Source organism: Lepus europaeus, chromosome 6 (genome assembly GCF_033115175.1).
Source record: "Lepus europaeus isolate LE1 chromosome 6, mLepTim1.pri, whole genome shotgun sequence".
Lineage (NCBI taxonomy): Eukaryota > Metazoa > Chordata > Mammalia > Lagomorpha > Leporidae > Lepus > Lepus europaeus.
Genome location: NC_084832.1, coordinates 53457320 through 53474259, shown reverse-complemented (window position 1 = coordinate 53474259; position 16940 = coordinate 53457320). Strand labels below are relative to the sequence as shown.

Below are 16940 nucleotides of genomic sequence, written 5' to 3'. Positions count from 1 at the left end.
CGAGCAGAGGTGGCACTCAAAGCAAAGCACTCAGGTGTGGAATGGGAGGATCCCAAGTGGTGTCTTAACTACTATGCCAAAGGGCTCCCCTCAGCTTCCTTATGAATGTGAGTTGAGTGAACTGGTTCTGTGGGCATGGAGATAAGCACCCTGCTGGTAGCCTGGAATGAAACCACTGTTACTGCAAAGGATGGAGTTCTTGTGAGGATGGTTATTTAGGACATTTCTGAATGGGTTTCCTAGGAACAACTTTAATCTATATATGTGGTTTAAAAGGAAGAGGCAAGTTCTTGCTTTGCATTAAGGAAACTCTACAGATTTTGACTATTTTCCTTCCATATCAGTCAAAAGAACCAATATCAATTTCAATGTTGTAACTGCAAAAGAGAACTAAGAAAATCACTGTTCAATTATTCTTTTTACCTGTCTCTTCAATACATTTTCTGGAATGACAGTCAACACAAAATATTTATTTTAAAAGTTAATATTTCTCTGATTTTCAAGTGCTCATAGACTACATGTGGAAATTTATTATCCACAGTGGAATTTGTCTTCATGTAAACAACTGAGAAAGTTTGCAAAAATAACTAGATTTCCATAAGGCAACAAATGTAAGCAATTCATTAGGGAAGCTGATTGTTGCAGTGAATGCGATGTATTTTGGGAATAGCAACCTATTTGTTAATTTACCCAAATAGCATATCTGTGGATCAAAGATTTATTAAAGATATGACTGAGATGTAAGTTTTCTTGAAAACATAATTTTCTGTATATTAGTAATATATTTTGTAAGATAGTACAAGTAACAAGAATGTGGTGACTACAAGTATAAAGACTATACTGCCAATGAAAATCAATCATCAAGAACATAATATTTATAAAAACTTGATAACAAAGATGCAACTACAGCAACTGCCCTATGATAATGAAATGAACAGATTATCATGCAAAACATAATGAATGCCTTGTTTTCAATCAGCTTTTATAAACAAACAATGATCCATCATCCAAAATTAGCAAAAACATCAGCAAGCAATGATGATTTAATTAAAATAGGCAGAATGTATAAATGCAGCAAAAAATGAATGCTGAACATAACATACCAGCAAAGTGTTTTGAAATAAGAATCTTGAAGCAGAATTCAACATCAATTGAGCACTACTCTTCAACTAATAAATTGAAGCATAATGTTATTTCATTTATTACAATTACTGACTTCACATTTCAGTTTGAATGAAAACAATGATTATAATAATAAATCAAACTTTGACGAATAGTGGCACAAACATTCAGAAAACTATGTTTGGAGAGGTTTCTACTAACTTCATTTGAATTATTTATATAAAAACATTCATTGACTTAATCTAATACAGCCATACTATGGATAAAAAGCACTGTTATGTTTCATGAAAATAATAGCATTATTAGATCATCACAGGTTTCCATGCACATAGAATAGAACTGATTATTGGTGCATAATGTTAGAATTCTAAATATTTAGAATTCAGTTGGCCAACTATTTTCATATCATTTTGAGAATATTTGTGTGTATCTTTTATTTAAATTTCACTTTGCTTTTGGAAAATATAGTACTTTTGACTCTACAATATTAAAATTTGATTCAAATGTACTTTCCTAATAGCATTTTAAAAATTATATGAAGCCTAAAACTACTTTAAAGAGCTTTATTTTTGTAGAACTTATAGGGTTTTTAAAAAAGCTATTTACTTATTCATTTGAAAGTGACAAAGAGGGGCAAGAATGCAGAGATAGAATTTTTGTCTACTGGTTTATTCCCCCTAAATGGCTGCGAAGGCTGGACCAAGATGTAGCCAGAAGCCAGGAACTACATCCTGTTCTCCAGCTTGGGTAGCAGGAACTCATGTGCTTAAGCCAGAATCTATTGCTTTCTAGGTCCATTAATAGGGTGTTGAATTGGAAGTGGAGTAGTTGAGACTTGAAATGACATTCTGATATGGGATGTTGCTATGCCAGGTGGCAGCTTAACCCACTGTGCTAAGAAATTTGCCATAGAATTCATGTTTTGAACCAGATTTCCTTTTTAGGATATTACAGGGATAAAAACATGGATAGATGAGCCTTATTATCATAAAATATTTATAAAATATACTTTTGATTCTTATAATTTATTGTAATATAGAATGATCTTTTATTTTAATGAGCATGTATTCTTATTGAATTCTACATTATTTATAAAGTAATGTGAAGCTGAAAAGAATGTTGAATGTAAGATTCTAAAGAATTCAGAAATATGAAAAAAGATCTACCATATAACCAAGCAATCCCACTTCTGGGAATTTACCCAAACAAATGAAATCAGCATATGAAAGAGTTACCTGTACTCCCATGTTTATTGAAGCTCAACTCATAGCAGCTCAGATATGGAATCAACCCAGATGTCCATCAAGTGCTGACTGGATAAAGAAATTATGGTATAGGTAGATATAGATATAGAGATACATAAATATAATATGGAATACTACTCTGCCATAAAAAATGAAATCCCATCTTTTGCAACAAAATGGATGCAACTGGAACCCGTGAAACTTCGTGAAATAAGCCAGTTCCAAAAAGACAAACACCATATATTTTTCCTGATCTGTGGTAATTAACAGAGTACAAAAAAAAGTAATGTATGTGAACAAAATTCTGAGGTTCATTGATTGTTTACAGCCCTTGTCTCTACTCTTGAGGAACAGTATTATTTTACTATTTGTTGAATTCTTTAGTTAGTGTAGGATTAGTGAGTATAAAATAAACAAAGTAGATCATTGTCAAAATTAAACCAAACAAGAAAGGAAGAAAGAGGGAGGGTGGGGACGAGTGTGGGAGAAAGTATAGGTGAGAAGTATCACTATGCTCCTAAAGTTGTATATATGACATACATGGAAATTTGTTCACCTTAAAAACCAAATAAGTAAATTTCAAAAAAGACTCTAAACCAAAATGTAAAGGCCAAATTTATTCAGAAAGTCAGAATTTGTTATATATGACATTTGTTATATATGACATTTCAAAAAGTTTATGGAAATAGAAGTAAAAGATAGGTTGATAGTGGTACAAACCTTGTTTTTGGAAGTCCTCCATAATTTGGCTATAATACATATTTTCCATGAAGTTTTGGAATGCTTCTCATAATTTTAAACAGGAAACATATCAGGCATTTTTAGAAGGTCAGTTATGTTTTAACAGTCTTAAAATTAATATATGCATGTTTTATCCGTATTTAAATAGTAGTTATTTTTTGTTGCCTTTGCTAAAAAACTGAGGTAATTAAAAAATCATGGAAACTGGGAAACTCTTTTGCTTAAAATTATCATTTGCAGCCATTCTTGTATTCTCACAGAACTACACATCCTTAGAAGGAAAGACTCCTCCTATTGTGGTTGGTGCTTGCTCTTTGCAGATACTCAGTGCATTAGAAGAATGAAATCTGATCTAGAAACTAGAAGATAAAGGAATATCCAAAAGGTATAGCTTTTATTAAATTGATATACATGAAAAAGGTAGAGCTTCTAGGCTTTGAATACTTCCAAGGGGTAGAGAATACATGGAGAAGATGACCCTATGAAGAACAGTTTGCATAGAGTTCTAGGTCTCACAAAGTCGGTTTCCATTTCCAATTCAGATGCTGACATTTTCCATTTCACTTCCTCTGCTCTAATTTATGTGCTGCTGTCTGTGGGCTGAAGATCCTACTATGTGGACTGTGAAACTGATCTATTCTCCCTCTTAATTCAGCATCTGACATTGTGCTTTGTCTTAATTCTGTGATTTTGGTTTATGCTGCCATTTTTTAATTGCAGTATTTGCCATCAATTCTTTCTTCTGCTCTTCAGACTTTTAAAAAAAGTTTATTTATTTGAAAGGCAGAGTTTCAGAGAGAGAGGGAAAGAGAAATCTTCCAACTCCCCAAATGGTCACAATGGTAGTGGCTAAAACCAGAAGCCAGGAGCCAGGAGCTTCCTCCAGGTAGCAGGGTTCCAAGCACTTGGGCCATCCTCTGCTGCTTTCCCAGATACGTTAGTAGGGAGTTGGATCAAAACTGGAGCAGCCAGGACTCAAAACAGTGCCCACGTAGGATTCCAGCATCACAGGCAGTAGCTTAACCAGATATGCCACCATGCCAGCCTCTGGACTGTGTTTTGCTTATCTTTAATCTTGTGTATAGATTTGGAAAGCAGGCATTTTAAAATTTTAACTATTTTTCCCAATGTAACACACTTTTTAAAATTTTTATTTATTTTTTTATTTAGTAAATATAAATTTCCAAAGTACGTTTATGGATTACAATGGCTTCCACCCCCCATAATTTCCCTCCCACTCGCACCTCTCCCATCTCCCGCTCCCTCTCCCATTCCATTCACATCAAGATTCATTTTCAATTATCTTTATATACAGAAGATCAATTTAGTATATATTAAGTAGAGATTTCATCAGTTTGCATCCACACAGAAACACAAAGTGTAAAATACTGTTTCAGTACTAGTTATAGCATTACTTCACATGGACAACACATTAAGGACAGATCCCACATGAGAAGTAAGTACACAGTGACTCCTGTTGTTGACTTAACAATTTGACAATCTTGTTTATGGTGTCAGTAATCTCCCTAGGCTCTAGTCATGAGTTGCCAAGGCTATGGAAGCCTTTAGGGTTCACCGACTTCGATCTTATTCCGACAGGGTAATAGTCAAAGTGGAAGTTCTCTCCTCCCTTCAGAGAAAGGTACCTCCTTCTTTGATGGCCCCATTCTTTCCACTGGGATCTCACTTGCAGAGATCTTTCATTTAGGTCTTTTTTTTTTTTCCCCAGAATGTCTTGGCTTTCCATGCCTACAATACTCTCATGGGCTCTTCAGCCAGATTCGAATGCCTTAAGGGCTGATTCTGAGACCAGAGTGTTGTTTAGGGCATCTGCCATTCTATGAGTCTGCTGTGTATCCCACTTCCCATGTTGGATCATTCTCTCCCTTTTTGATTCTATCAGTTAGTATTAGCAGACACTAGTCTTGTTTGTGTGATCCCTTAACTCAAGAATAAAATAGCATATTCTGACTTAACAAAAAAGTACTTATTTATTTATTTGAAAGGAGGGTTAACAAAGAGACAGGGAAAGACAGAGAGAGATATCTTACATCTTACAACTCTCCAAATGGCCACAATGTCTAGGGTGGGCTAGGCTGAAGCCAGGAGTCTAGAACTCCATCCAGGTCTCCCAGAAATTAACAGGGGCCCAAGCACTTGACTGTCTTCTGCCTTTCCAGATACATTAGCAGAGAACTGTATCGGTATTAGGATAGCGAGGAGTTGAATAAGACCTCCAATATGGGATGGTCATGTCTCAAGAGGTGGTTTAACCCACTATGCCATAATATTGGTCCTGCTTTCTGACTTTTATTTTAATGTATTCTCTTTCTCTCACCTTCAGCTCATCAGTCTTAACAGAATCTCAGCTTGGAATTATGTTTTTGTCACTGTGTTTGTTACAGGTTTTTCTGATGACCATAATTAATTGCATTTTATTGCAAATTCCAAATAGTACCATAGACTTCCTATGCCTATAGTACTGAATAATGATTCTGAAATGCATTTTTGTTAGTGTTTTCAAGACAATATTTACTTTTGCTTATGTTATGGGATGAATTATATTTTTCCCATATATCATTATTTTAATGATAACTCATGGCTCATCATGAAAGAAAGCTATAAAATTTTTGATCCTTTCATAGGGACACTCTGCCCAATACTTAGATATCAAGAGTGGATATCAATCAGAATAACTGACACCTATACTTTAATTCTTAAGTGTGTTATTGTGTCATATTTTATTTGATTTTGTTGCATGATACTATACTGCTTCATATATTTCACTGCAGTGGATAGCAATGTGTTGGGTCTCATTTAATTCCAAGACTGAGATATTAGTTTGCTTTTGATCTTGCTCAATGTATACTTGCTCATTAGTTGATACTTTTATGAGCTATTACTTGAAGATAGTCTAGAATTCACAGCTTTTGTTCTATGTTTTGGTATATAGAAATAATTTTTCTAGCATGTTTCTGATGTAGTGATTCGGAAACTTGATAGTTTATTGCCTATTTCTCTGGCCTTGAGAATTGGTAGAATTTGTGAAAATATATACAGGATAAAAATGCTTTGTAATAATACAATGCTGTATACAATGACAAAATACAATATAATACCATATGATAAGCAATAATATCATACAATACAGTATGACACAATAATCATGCTCAAGAAGCTAAAGGATAGGTGTTAGTTTTTCTGGTTGGTACCCAACATTGACAGCTGAGACTTGGGCATAGCATCCCAATGCGATGAAGAAATACTTTCATATCTTTGTTTTACAATGAAAACATGATACCTCCTTACTAGAATAGTAAAAAGGATAAAAATGCCAATATTGGTCAGAATGTGGAGTAGTATAACCACTTTGAGATATTATTTGATAGTATGTATCATAAAGCTAAGCTTAACTTTTTTATAATACAACATTCTATTGCATAAGTATGTATCTGATTGAAATGCATATATATGTTTATGAAAAGACATATACTAGATGGGACTGTGCCATGACTCACTTGGTTAATCCTCCACTTGTGGCACCAGAATCCCACATGGCTGCTAGGTTCTAGTCCCGATTGCTCCTCTTCCACTCCAGCTCTCTGCTGTGGCCCAGAAATGCACTAGAGGATGGCCCAAGTGCTTGGGCCCCTGCACCCGCATGGGAGACCAGGAGGAAGCTCCTGGCTTTGGCTTGGAGTAGCTCCAGTCATAGCGGCCATTTGGGGAGTAACCCAATGGAAGGAAGACCTTTCTCTCTGTCTCTCTCTCACTGTCTATAACTCTACCTGTCAAATTAAAAAAAAAGACATAAAGACATATACTAGAATGTTCATGATCATATTATGTGTAATAGCTTAAAACTGGAAATTATAAAAAGTGCATTATCAGGAGCAATGGTAGATTGTGAGGTGTTCACATAGTAGAATATTATAGAGAAATATAAATAAATGAACTATATCTATGGAAGCAATATTGCAATATGGATGAATTTTACAAACAGTATTAAGCAAAATAATCCAAAAATTAAAGAATGCATATGGCATTGTTCCATTTGTATAAAGTTCAAAAAAAGCAGCACAACCAATCTAAGGTGTTAGAATTGAGGGAAGTTTTTCTGATTTGGGGGAAGAAGTGTTAGTAACACTTATTTACTCTGATACAACAATCACTCTTGGTGATGTCCGTTATGCTGCCACGTGGAAGATTATCAGAGGATCTTAGAGCTGAAAGAGACTGTGAAGTCCTCCATTTCAGTGTCATGGTTTTGAGACAACTAGAACTAAGGTGTCAAATGGTTCACACAGGTGATGGGAATGGTATTTCAACCTACTTGAGGCCTCCAGGAGTCCTGCTTTACAGAATAATTGTGGAAGTGGCTGATTGATTTGATATGGAAACCTGACTTCAATCTGGTCCTAGTGAAGTTCAGTGTCACTGAGAGGATAACTGCTGAGAGTATTGGAGTTTCTCCAAGGTTGATGTTGTGCTGATGAACAGACTGAATACGTACACATGCGATCTCCATTCTGCCAACACAGTGTGACAAGCACTGAAGGCTCTCTATGCTTGAGGACCTTTCCAACCACTGTTATTTTGAAACTGGGCTGAATGTCAATAGCAAAACAAATCATAATGTAAGAATAGGAAGAGGTATATATGTTCCAGATCTTAATGGGGATGCTTCCAACTTTCCATGTTCAATAAATGCTGGCCATGTGTTTGTCATAAATTTCCTTGATTGTGTTGAGGAATGTTCCTTCTATCCAGTTTGCTTAAGGTTTTCATCATGAAAGGATATTGTATTTTATCAACTGCTTTCTAAGCATTTTTTTTTTTTTTGTGAAAATCATCTGGATTTTGTTCTTCAGTTAGTTAATGTGATGTACCACATTGATTGATTTGCAAATGTTGAACCAACCCTGCATACCAGAGACAAATCCCACTTGGTCTGTGTGAATGATTTTTCTTTCTTTTTTTTTTTTTTTTAATTTGACAGATAGAGTTAGACAGTGAAAGAGAGAGACAGAGAGGTCTTACTTCCCTTGGTTCACCCCCTAAATGGCTGCTACAGCCGGTGCTGCACTGATCTGATGCCAGGAGCCAGGTGCTTCTTCCTGGTCTCCCATGCAGGTGCAGGGGCCCAAGCACTTGGGCCATCCTCCACTGTGTTCCTGGGTCACAGCAGAGAGACGGAGTGGAAGAGGAGCAACCGGGACTAGACTCCAGTGGCCATATGGGATGCTGGCGCCACAGGTGGAGGATTAACAAAGTGAGCCACGGCGCTGGCCCTGAATGATTTTTCTTATGTGGTGTTGGATTGGATTAGCTAATATTTTGTTGAGGATTTTTGCATCGGTGTTTATCAGGGATATTGATCTATATCTCTTTCTCTGATGTATCTTTTTTTGGATTAGGAATTAAGGTGATGCAGACTTCACAGAAAGAGTTTGAGAGGATTCCCTCCATTTCAGTTGTTTTCAATAGCTTGCAAATAATTGGAATTAATTCTTTAAATGTCTGGTTTAATTCAGTAGAGAAGTCATCAAGCCCTGTGCTTTTCTTGGTTGGGAGGATCTTTATTACTGATTCAGTTTCCATTTTGGATATTGTCTGTTTACATTTTCTATGTCTTCATAATTCAATTTTGATAGATTGTATGTGTCCAGTAATCTATCCATTTCCCCTAGGTTCTCCACTTTGTTGGTGTACACTCTTTGTAATAATTCCTGATGATTCTTTTTTATTTCTGTTGTATCTGTTGTTATATTTCCTTTTTCAACTCTGATTTTATTGATTTGGGTCTTGTCTCTCTCCCACTTTCTTTTTGATTAGCTGGGCCAGTGGTGTATCAGTTTTATTTTTTTTTTCAAAAAACCAGCTCTTTATTTCACTGATATTTTGTGGGTTTCTTTTTGTTTCAAATTTGTTTATTTATCTTCTAATTTTTTTTGACAGGCAGAGTGGATAGTGAGAGAGAGAGACAGAGAGAAAGGTCTTCCTTTTTCCGTTGGTTCCACCCCCCCCCCCCCCCATGGCCACTGCGACTGGCGCACCATGCTGATCCAAAGCCAGGAGCCAGGTGCTTCTCCTGGTCTCCCATGTGGGTGCAGGGTCCAAGGACTTGGGCCATCCTCCACTACACTCCTGGGCCAGAGAAGAGAGCTCTACAGGAAGAGGAGTGACCGGGACAGAATCCGGCGCCCTGACCAGGACTAGAACCTGGGGTGCCGGTGCCGCAGGTGGAGGATTAACCGGCTTTATCTTCTAATTTTAATTATTTCTTTCATCCTACTAATTTGGGGTTTGGTTTGTTGCTGTTTTTGTAGGTTCTTGGCGCATTGATAGCTCATTTAATTGGTACCTTTCCAATTTCTTCATGTAGGCACCAATTGCTATAAATTTCCCTGTTTACATTTTTTTGTATTCCATATATTTTGATATATTGTATTGTCATTTTCAGAAATTTTTTGATTACTCTTGATTTCTTCTAGGACATACAGTTCATTCAGGAGCATGTTGTTCAGTCTACATGTGTGTGCATATGTTCTAGTGATTATTGAGTCACTGGATTTGTAACTTCATTCCATTGTGGTTAGAGCATGGTATGATTTATATTTTTTTGAATTTGCTATGAGTCAATTTGTGGCCTAGCATATGGTGTATCATAGAGAAAGTTCCATGCACTGATGAGAAGAATGTATGGGATGGAAATTTCTGTATATATCAGTTAAGTCTATTTGGTCCATAGTATGGATAGGCTCTGTTGTTTCATTGTTGATTTTCTGTCTAGTTGACCTGTCCATTGCTGAAAGTTGAGTTTTGAATTCCCCCATTACTATTGTACTGCAATCTATGGCTCCCTTTAGATACATTAACATTTCTTTTAAATGACCAGGTGGCAGGTAATTACGTGCATATACGTTTTTTAGTCACTTTTTCCTGTTGGACTGATCCCTTAATTATTATATAATACCTTTCTTTGTCTCTTTTAGCAGTTTTTGTGTTAAAATCTACTTTGTCTTATATTAGGATGGCTACACCTGTTCTTTCTGGCTTTCTGTTGCATGGAATAACTTTTTCCATGCTTTCACTTTCAGTTTGTGTGTATCTTTGTTGGTGAGGTGTGTTTCTTGTAGGCAGCAAATAAATGGGTCTTGTTTTTAAGTCCATTAAACTACTTTGTATCCTTTTACTGGAGAGTTGAGGCCATTCACATTTAAAGCGAATATTGATAAGTAATGACTGGACTCTTCCATTTTTCTGTAAATTTTACTATTGTTTACTTTGGATTCCCTTTGTACTTTTACTGGGAGATTTTCTGCTTTCACATTCTTTCATAATGATGACTATCTTTCTGTGTTTCTGTGTGTAGCACATCCTTAAGTATCTTTTGGAAGACTGGACAACTGGTGGCAAATTCTTTAATTTTCTGTTTGTTATGGAAGGTTTTTATTTCACCTTTGCAGGGTACAGTATTCTGGATTGACAGTTTTTTCTCTTAAGACTTAGAGTATGTCTTGCTATTCTTTCTTTGCCTATAGGATTTCTGATGAGAAGTCAGCTATGAGTCTAACTGGCGATCCTCTGAAAATAATCTGGCATTCCTCTTGAGAACATTTTAAAATCTTTTCTTTATATTTTACTGTTGAAAATTTGACTACAATGTGCCATGTTAAAGATATTTATTGGTCATGTTTATTAGGAGTTCTATGTCTACTAAATAGGCCTTCTAACCCATTCTTTCTTTCTTCACCTTCAGGAACTCCTATGACCCATACATTGGGTCACTTAATAGTACCCCATAAATCTCCAACACTGTTTTTAATTTTTCTAATATTTTGGTCTGACTAGAAAATTTCCAAAGACTTGTCATTGAACTCAGATATTCTTTTTCTGGCTCACAAAGTCTGTTGTTATAGCTTGCCACATTTGTTTGACCTTTTGAATTCTTCATTTCCAGTATTCCATTTTGATTTCTCTTTAAAATCTCAATTTCATGGGAAAAATTTTATTCATGTCATGAATGAATTTCTTTCCTTAGTGGATTTGCTTCTCATTACTTCTGAGTAATCTATGATTAATCTTTTGAATTCCATTCAAACATTTACTCAATCTCTTCATCTTCATCTTTTTTTATTTGACAAGAAGAGCTACAGACATTGAAAGAGAGAAACAAAGAGAAAGGTCTTCCTTCCATTGGTTCACTCCCTAAATGGCGGCTACAGCTGGCGCTGTGCCAATCCGAAGCCAGGAGCCAGGTGCTTTTTCCTGGTCTCCCATGAGGGTGCAGGGGCCCAAGCACTTGGGCCATCCTCCACTGCATTCCCGGGCCACAGCAGAGAGCTGGAGTGGAAGAGGAACAACCAGGACTAGAATCCAGCGCCAATATAGGATGCTGGTGCCGCAGGCAGAGGATTAGCCAAGTGAGCCACGGCGCCGGCCCCCATCTTCACCTTCTAATATTGAAGTGTTGTTTTCTTCTTTGCGGGGGTGTGATGTCTTAATCTTGTTTCTTAAATTTCCGTGTTTATTTTTAGTCATTTGTGGAGATACTGTTTTTTCCCCCCTCTGATGGCTTTTATTTTTGAATTATGCCTCTTTCGCTTAGTGGAATATCTGCTCTTTCATTGAATACCCAGAGATGTGTGCTGGGTGTGGCCAGGGAGCTCTGGTCAGTGCTCCAGGGTGGAGCCAGTATCCAGGGTGACATCAAGATCTCCTCCTTTTAAATCAGAAAGGAAGGCTTGATCACCTCTTTTGGTGTAATCACACCTTCACCTCCTCTGTTCCAAGGTGATCAATGTGTGGGTGTTAGTGCACATTGGGTACAATCCTCATACACACTGCCCGAAGTACTACACAAAGGTTCTGTTCAGTCCTCAGTGTGAGCATGGATCCGGTTGCAGTGTCGCACCCTAGATAATCAGGGAGCTCTGAGCGTGTGGAGCTGCTTGTTCACAGTGATTGCCCAGAGACCTAGCTACCAGTTCACTCTCTCATGCATGGTTCCCTCAGTCTTTACAGACAAGTCTTCCACAATCACAGGGTGCAGAAGATCCACTCTGCCCTGCTAAACTTTCCTATCCACAGACAGGCAGAAATGTTCCCAGAGCCACTTGCCTGTGGGTGCTCCATCTAGGTGGTTTGAGCCCTAGAGCCTTTGATATGTTGAAAGGCTGGGGGCACTTCACAGTCCTACATGGGTGCCCAGCCCTCTGTCAATCCTTCCCTCCAGACTGGAAGTCAATGGGGAAATTTTCCCTTTGGGAAAATCTCTGTATCACACACGTAACAAGCAGCCCCTCTCCATTCACAGTGGTGGTCTCTCTCCACTGGTCGCCAAATTCATGGACTCCAGCCACTACCTCAGCAACTGAAAAGATGACTTCTGTATTGCCTCGGCAGTTTGCTGGACCATGTGCACAAGAGCTGGCATAGCTGTTACTTGTGCCCAAAATGGTGCCTGCCCTCTTAGCCAGTTGCAGGGTACCCTCTGAGAGGTACAGGGAAAAAGAAAAGTGCCCAGTTTTTTCCTGTACATTGATAGGTACACTGTCCCTCGAGGGCTGCAGGCTGGACTCACACTAGGCTCTCCCTCCAGCTGTATCTCCCTCCAGCTATGAGATGGGCTGCTGCAGTCTGATCTCACCTTGCTCTCTAAAGCTGGCATTCTCTCAAGCTCTTGGCTGCTGCAGTCCTGTGTTATGTCTGTGCTCATGCTTTGCATCCACACCCTCCACATAGATCCATAGGTCCCTATTCCTTTCATAGAATTTCCACTGCAATTTCTCCCTAACTCTCCGCTGATAATTCACTCTCTCCATTTTTTTAAAGCTATCATTCCCTAGTCTAGAGCAGAAAACTCCTTCCGTATTCTGCCATCTTGGAATCCTCTTAAATAATCGGCAGTATTTATTTTCAATGCTCAAATAAAAATATAAAGAGAATGCTGTTTCACTAGAAAAACTAGTAGTATGGCTTATAAATACTTTTAAGATTATATGAAATTGATAAGCAAGCTTAAAGATATAATGTTTGACACAAAAAAACACATTTTTTTGAAGGGCGTGAAATCGTTATTTAGCAAACTTATGCAGAAGAATTTATTGACATCTTTTGTAATACTAACACAAAATAAGATCATGGAACAGTATAGAGGAAACTTCAATAGTAAGCTCTATTCCTCAGCCTGCCAAAGAGCTTGCAGTAAAACCTCTATTCTGCTTGGGAAAAGAACTGACAAAATGGACAATTTCCCTGAAAACTCAAGTCTGTTTTTATTGTATAAAAATACATGGATGTGAACAACAGAGTTGGAAACTGGGTTTGGTTATTCTAGGCAACGACTTGGAGAAAAATATCTCTCAACAAATATAGTAGAAAAAAACCTGTTTCAAATGAACAAACAGTTCAACTGCTACACAAGATGTTCTTAAAAGCAGAATTATTGACAGCAGATGTTGTGCAAAGGAACAGCACATAGTTCTCTAGGGATTATACAGTGATGATGTTAAATGACTGATTTATTTCCTCAAGTCAATTTCCTTAACCATTCTGAAAAATTCTTTAAAAAGCAATTGTGACTTCACATTTTTGTCTCTTAATTCAATAGATATATTTTTCTCTTTCATGAGTAGATTATAAATTACCTGTAGCAACAAATGAATAGGCAGTTTTGGTTACAAGAATTTATTGAAGAACTCAAATGATTTAAAATTGATATATAATAGTAGTATATTTTCATGTGAAACTATCAAAAATCCATTCTTTCAATCATATTACCAGTGGCCTATTTAAATATATATTCATTTCAAATATGAGTCTAGGAAACTTTGTGATTCATTGTGTTTGATTAATCAGTACTATTTGAGTTCTTTGATTTTTGAGAAATCTTATGTTAGTTTCATACAAACCTTCTCAAACCTTTCCCCCTAAAGCCAGAAAGTTATACTTTACTAACTGTAAAGAAATAGTAAAGGACTAAAATATGTTTTGCAATAGAGAATTAAGAATGTTCCAAAGACTTGCCAACACATTCTCTGTTATCCTTAAGCCAAATAGAAGTCAGAGATCAAATACTTGAAACTGAACAGTATTGGAAAACAATCAAAGCAGAAAGAAACTGGAAATCTTGTTTTAAGGGCTAGAAGCAAAAAAAGTAAAAATATTTCTTGAAAAGTAGAAATATTGACATGTATAATATGAAATTTTAGGTGAATTATGTTCAGTTAAAAATCAGAAAATACAAAGAAGAAAAAACAATCCTTTTTCCCATATAGTAAAGCTTATTTTAGATAAAGAAAAACAAAAATATCCCAAATTGAGCTTTGGGTCCTTAGGAAGAATTTGAAAAATATAAACAATATTTTCCTTTTCATTATATTTATGTTTACTACATTGCCCACTAATAAGAACAATAGTTAACCATATTAATTGCATTGTGTGTAATGTCTACCTTTGATCTAAGGAATACTACACTAGGTGTCTAGGCCCAAATAAATTCTTATCACATTTTACATAATAGTATAAAAAGTAGAAGGTTTAACTTCACAAAAACAAAAATTCAACATGTTCAATGAAGTTGATGGTCAGTGACAGCGCAATGTAGCAACTTATATGGGTATTACATTAGGAATTTATGGTTACAAGTCCTTATTTGTAGGAGGTTTAATTAGTTTATACTAAACAGTAAATGACACCACACATAGGCAAAGGGCTTAGTACTTGGTTGTTTCTTAACCGAAGATTTCTATTACAAAAGATCTTTTAGGCAACTTGTTGATAGTTACACTCTAGGGGAGGCTGATATTATTCTAGATAAAGCCAAATGGCGAGTTTCTGGTAAGATATATTTTTGTGAGAGCAACTAGTCAACTTATCACAGTCACCAGTCAATCAAATGATATTCTAAATTTTGCTTTTGATTGTGAAAGAATTGCTTATATAAGAGCAACTGACCAGCCAAGATTATTCAAACTTATGTAAAATACGAAAAAAAAAAATTTCCAAGAGCAAGCAGAGAACAGCTATGGCAGCAAGAATGTTAAGGAGACTATAGTATGAATAAATAAAAAATATTCACTTTTTTAATTCCCACTTAATATGTCACTTAGCCTTTTCACAAGCAGCCCAAGTTGAATTACAAGGTAGAAAGTCATGGGTTAGGGTATTGCACGATCTTGAGAGATTGGAGAGACAAATCAATGTACAAATATGGTGGCTGAGACAGCCAGGATATAGGAGCCTAAGATTCTGGGGGAAACAAAGCAACAGAGAAGTTAGCTTCTGCAGTGTTTTCCCAAAGCATTTGTAGTTTTATGAACTAAACTAGATGAGGGGCTGGTGTTATGGAGTGGTAGGCTAAGCTTCCACCTGCAGCATTGGCATCCCACATGGTTACCAGTTCATGTCCTGGCTGCTTCTCTTCTGACCCAGCTTGAGTCTTATGGTCTGGGAAAGTGGTGAAGGATGTCTCAAGTGCTTGGGCCACTGCAGCTATGTGGGAGAACCAGAGGAAGCTCCTGGCTCCTGGCTTTGGATTGAACCAGCTCTGGCTGTTGTGGCCATTTGGGGAGTGGACCAGTGGATAGAGGACCTTTCTCTTTGTCTCTCCCTCTCTCTGTGGCTCTGTATCTCAAATAAAATAAAACTGAACCAGTTGATAGAAAATAAGAACAAAAAAAAAATCATTGACCAAGAGATCAAGAAAGTAAATGAAGCATTTGGAATTCTCCCAGTAGTGAAGAAGCAAAAACAATTACTGTAGTTCAGCATCTACTCATGAAGAACTTTGGTAAATATCCTTGATTTTAATTAAATTCTAGAAGAGCTTCATCCTAGAAATAAGATCAAACAAAAAGTAAAATTATATAACTTAAACAGCTTCAAATGAGTTCAATCCATGATTGGATCAACATAATATTCCTGTCTTCTAATTACTTCCTAGATAAAAGCAAGTTCCCTATGGAGCAAAACATTATCACACTCAAAGTCTACTATTGTTTATCTATCTATCTATCTATCTCATCTGGAATTCAACAAAAATTGACATGCTATTAGACAGTTTAGTATCAAGAAATACAAAAACAACTGGAAAAAACTCAGAAACAGAGCAATATATTAGAGTTATCAGAATAGGATATGAAAGAAACTGCCATTAATGTTTCTAATAATTTATGAAAAGATGGTAAATTTCAATAGAGAACTTAAATTTGTGAATACAAATCAAATGAAAATTCTATATATGAGTGATACCATAACTCAAATTTAAAAATTAGATAGATTAAGCACTTCATTAGACACAACAGGAGAAAAGATTGATGAAATTAAAATTAGAAGCAGAGTACTTGAAAAAAAAATCTACTTCACTTATTTTATCTAACTCCATTGAGATATAATTTATGTATCTTTTCATTTTATTTTTGTGTATAGCTCTGGTCTAAATTCCCACTAAACTGGGATCTTTTTTTGCTTTTTACTTGTTAAACTTTTATCTTATGGATCATTAAGCCCTTGACCATACTGTAAATTAAAAATGTTGTCTCAAAAACAAAGACAGGGAGGAGGAAGGAGACAGAAAAAGGGAGAAAAGCAGCATCACTGTATTCTTAGAATTCTATGAACCATATTAGATCTGTTAAAAACTAAAAAAGCTAAAAATAAAAATTAAAAAACCCAAAACTGAAAATATATGAGCATAGAACCAAAAAATTAAAGTGTACTTTATTATCATAGCTAATGATTTTAAACATTTTATCATGTGTTCATCACAGTTTTGGTAAAGCATTATTCAAAATTTTGGTCTTTTTTTAAAGAATTTTTATATAGTCA

The 16940-nt window shown here is 36.2% G+C and overlaps 1 pseudogene; it reads right to left on the bottom strand.

The window, feature by feature from the left end:
• LOC133762080 (splicing factor 3A subunit 1-like) overlaps nucleotides 1-12828 on the bottom strand; it is a 76597-nt pseudogene extending 63769 nt beyond the window's left edge.
• Between the last annotated feature and the right edge of the window lie 4112 nt (nucleotides 12829-16940).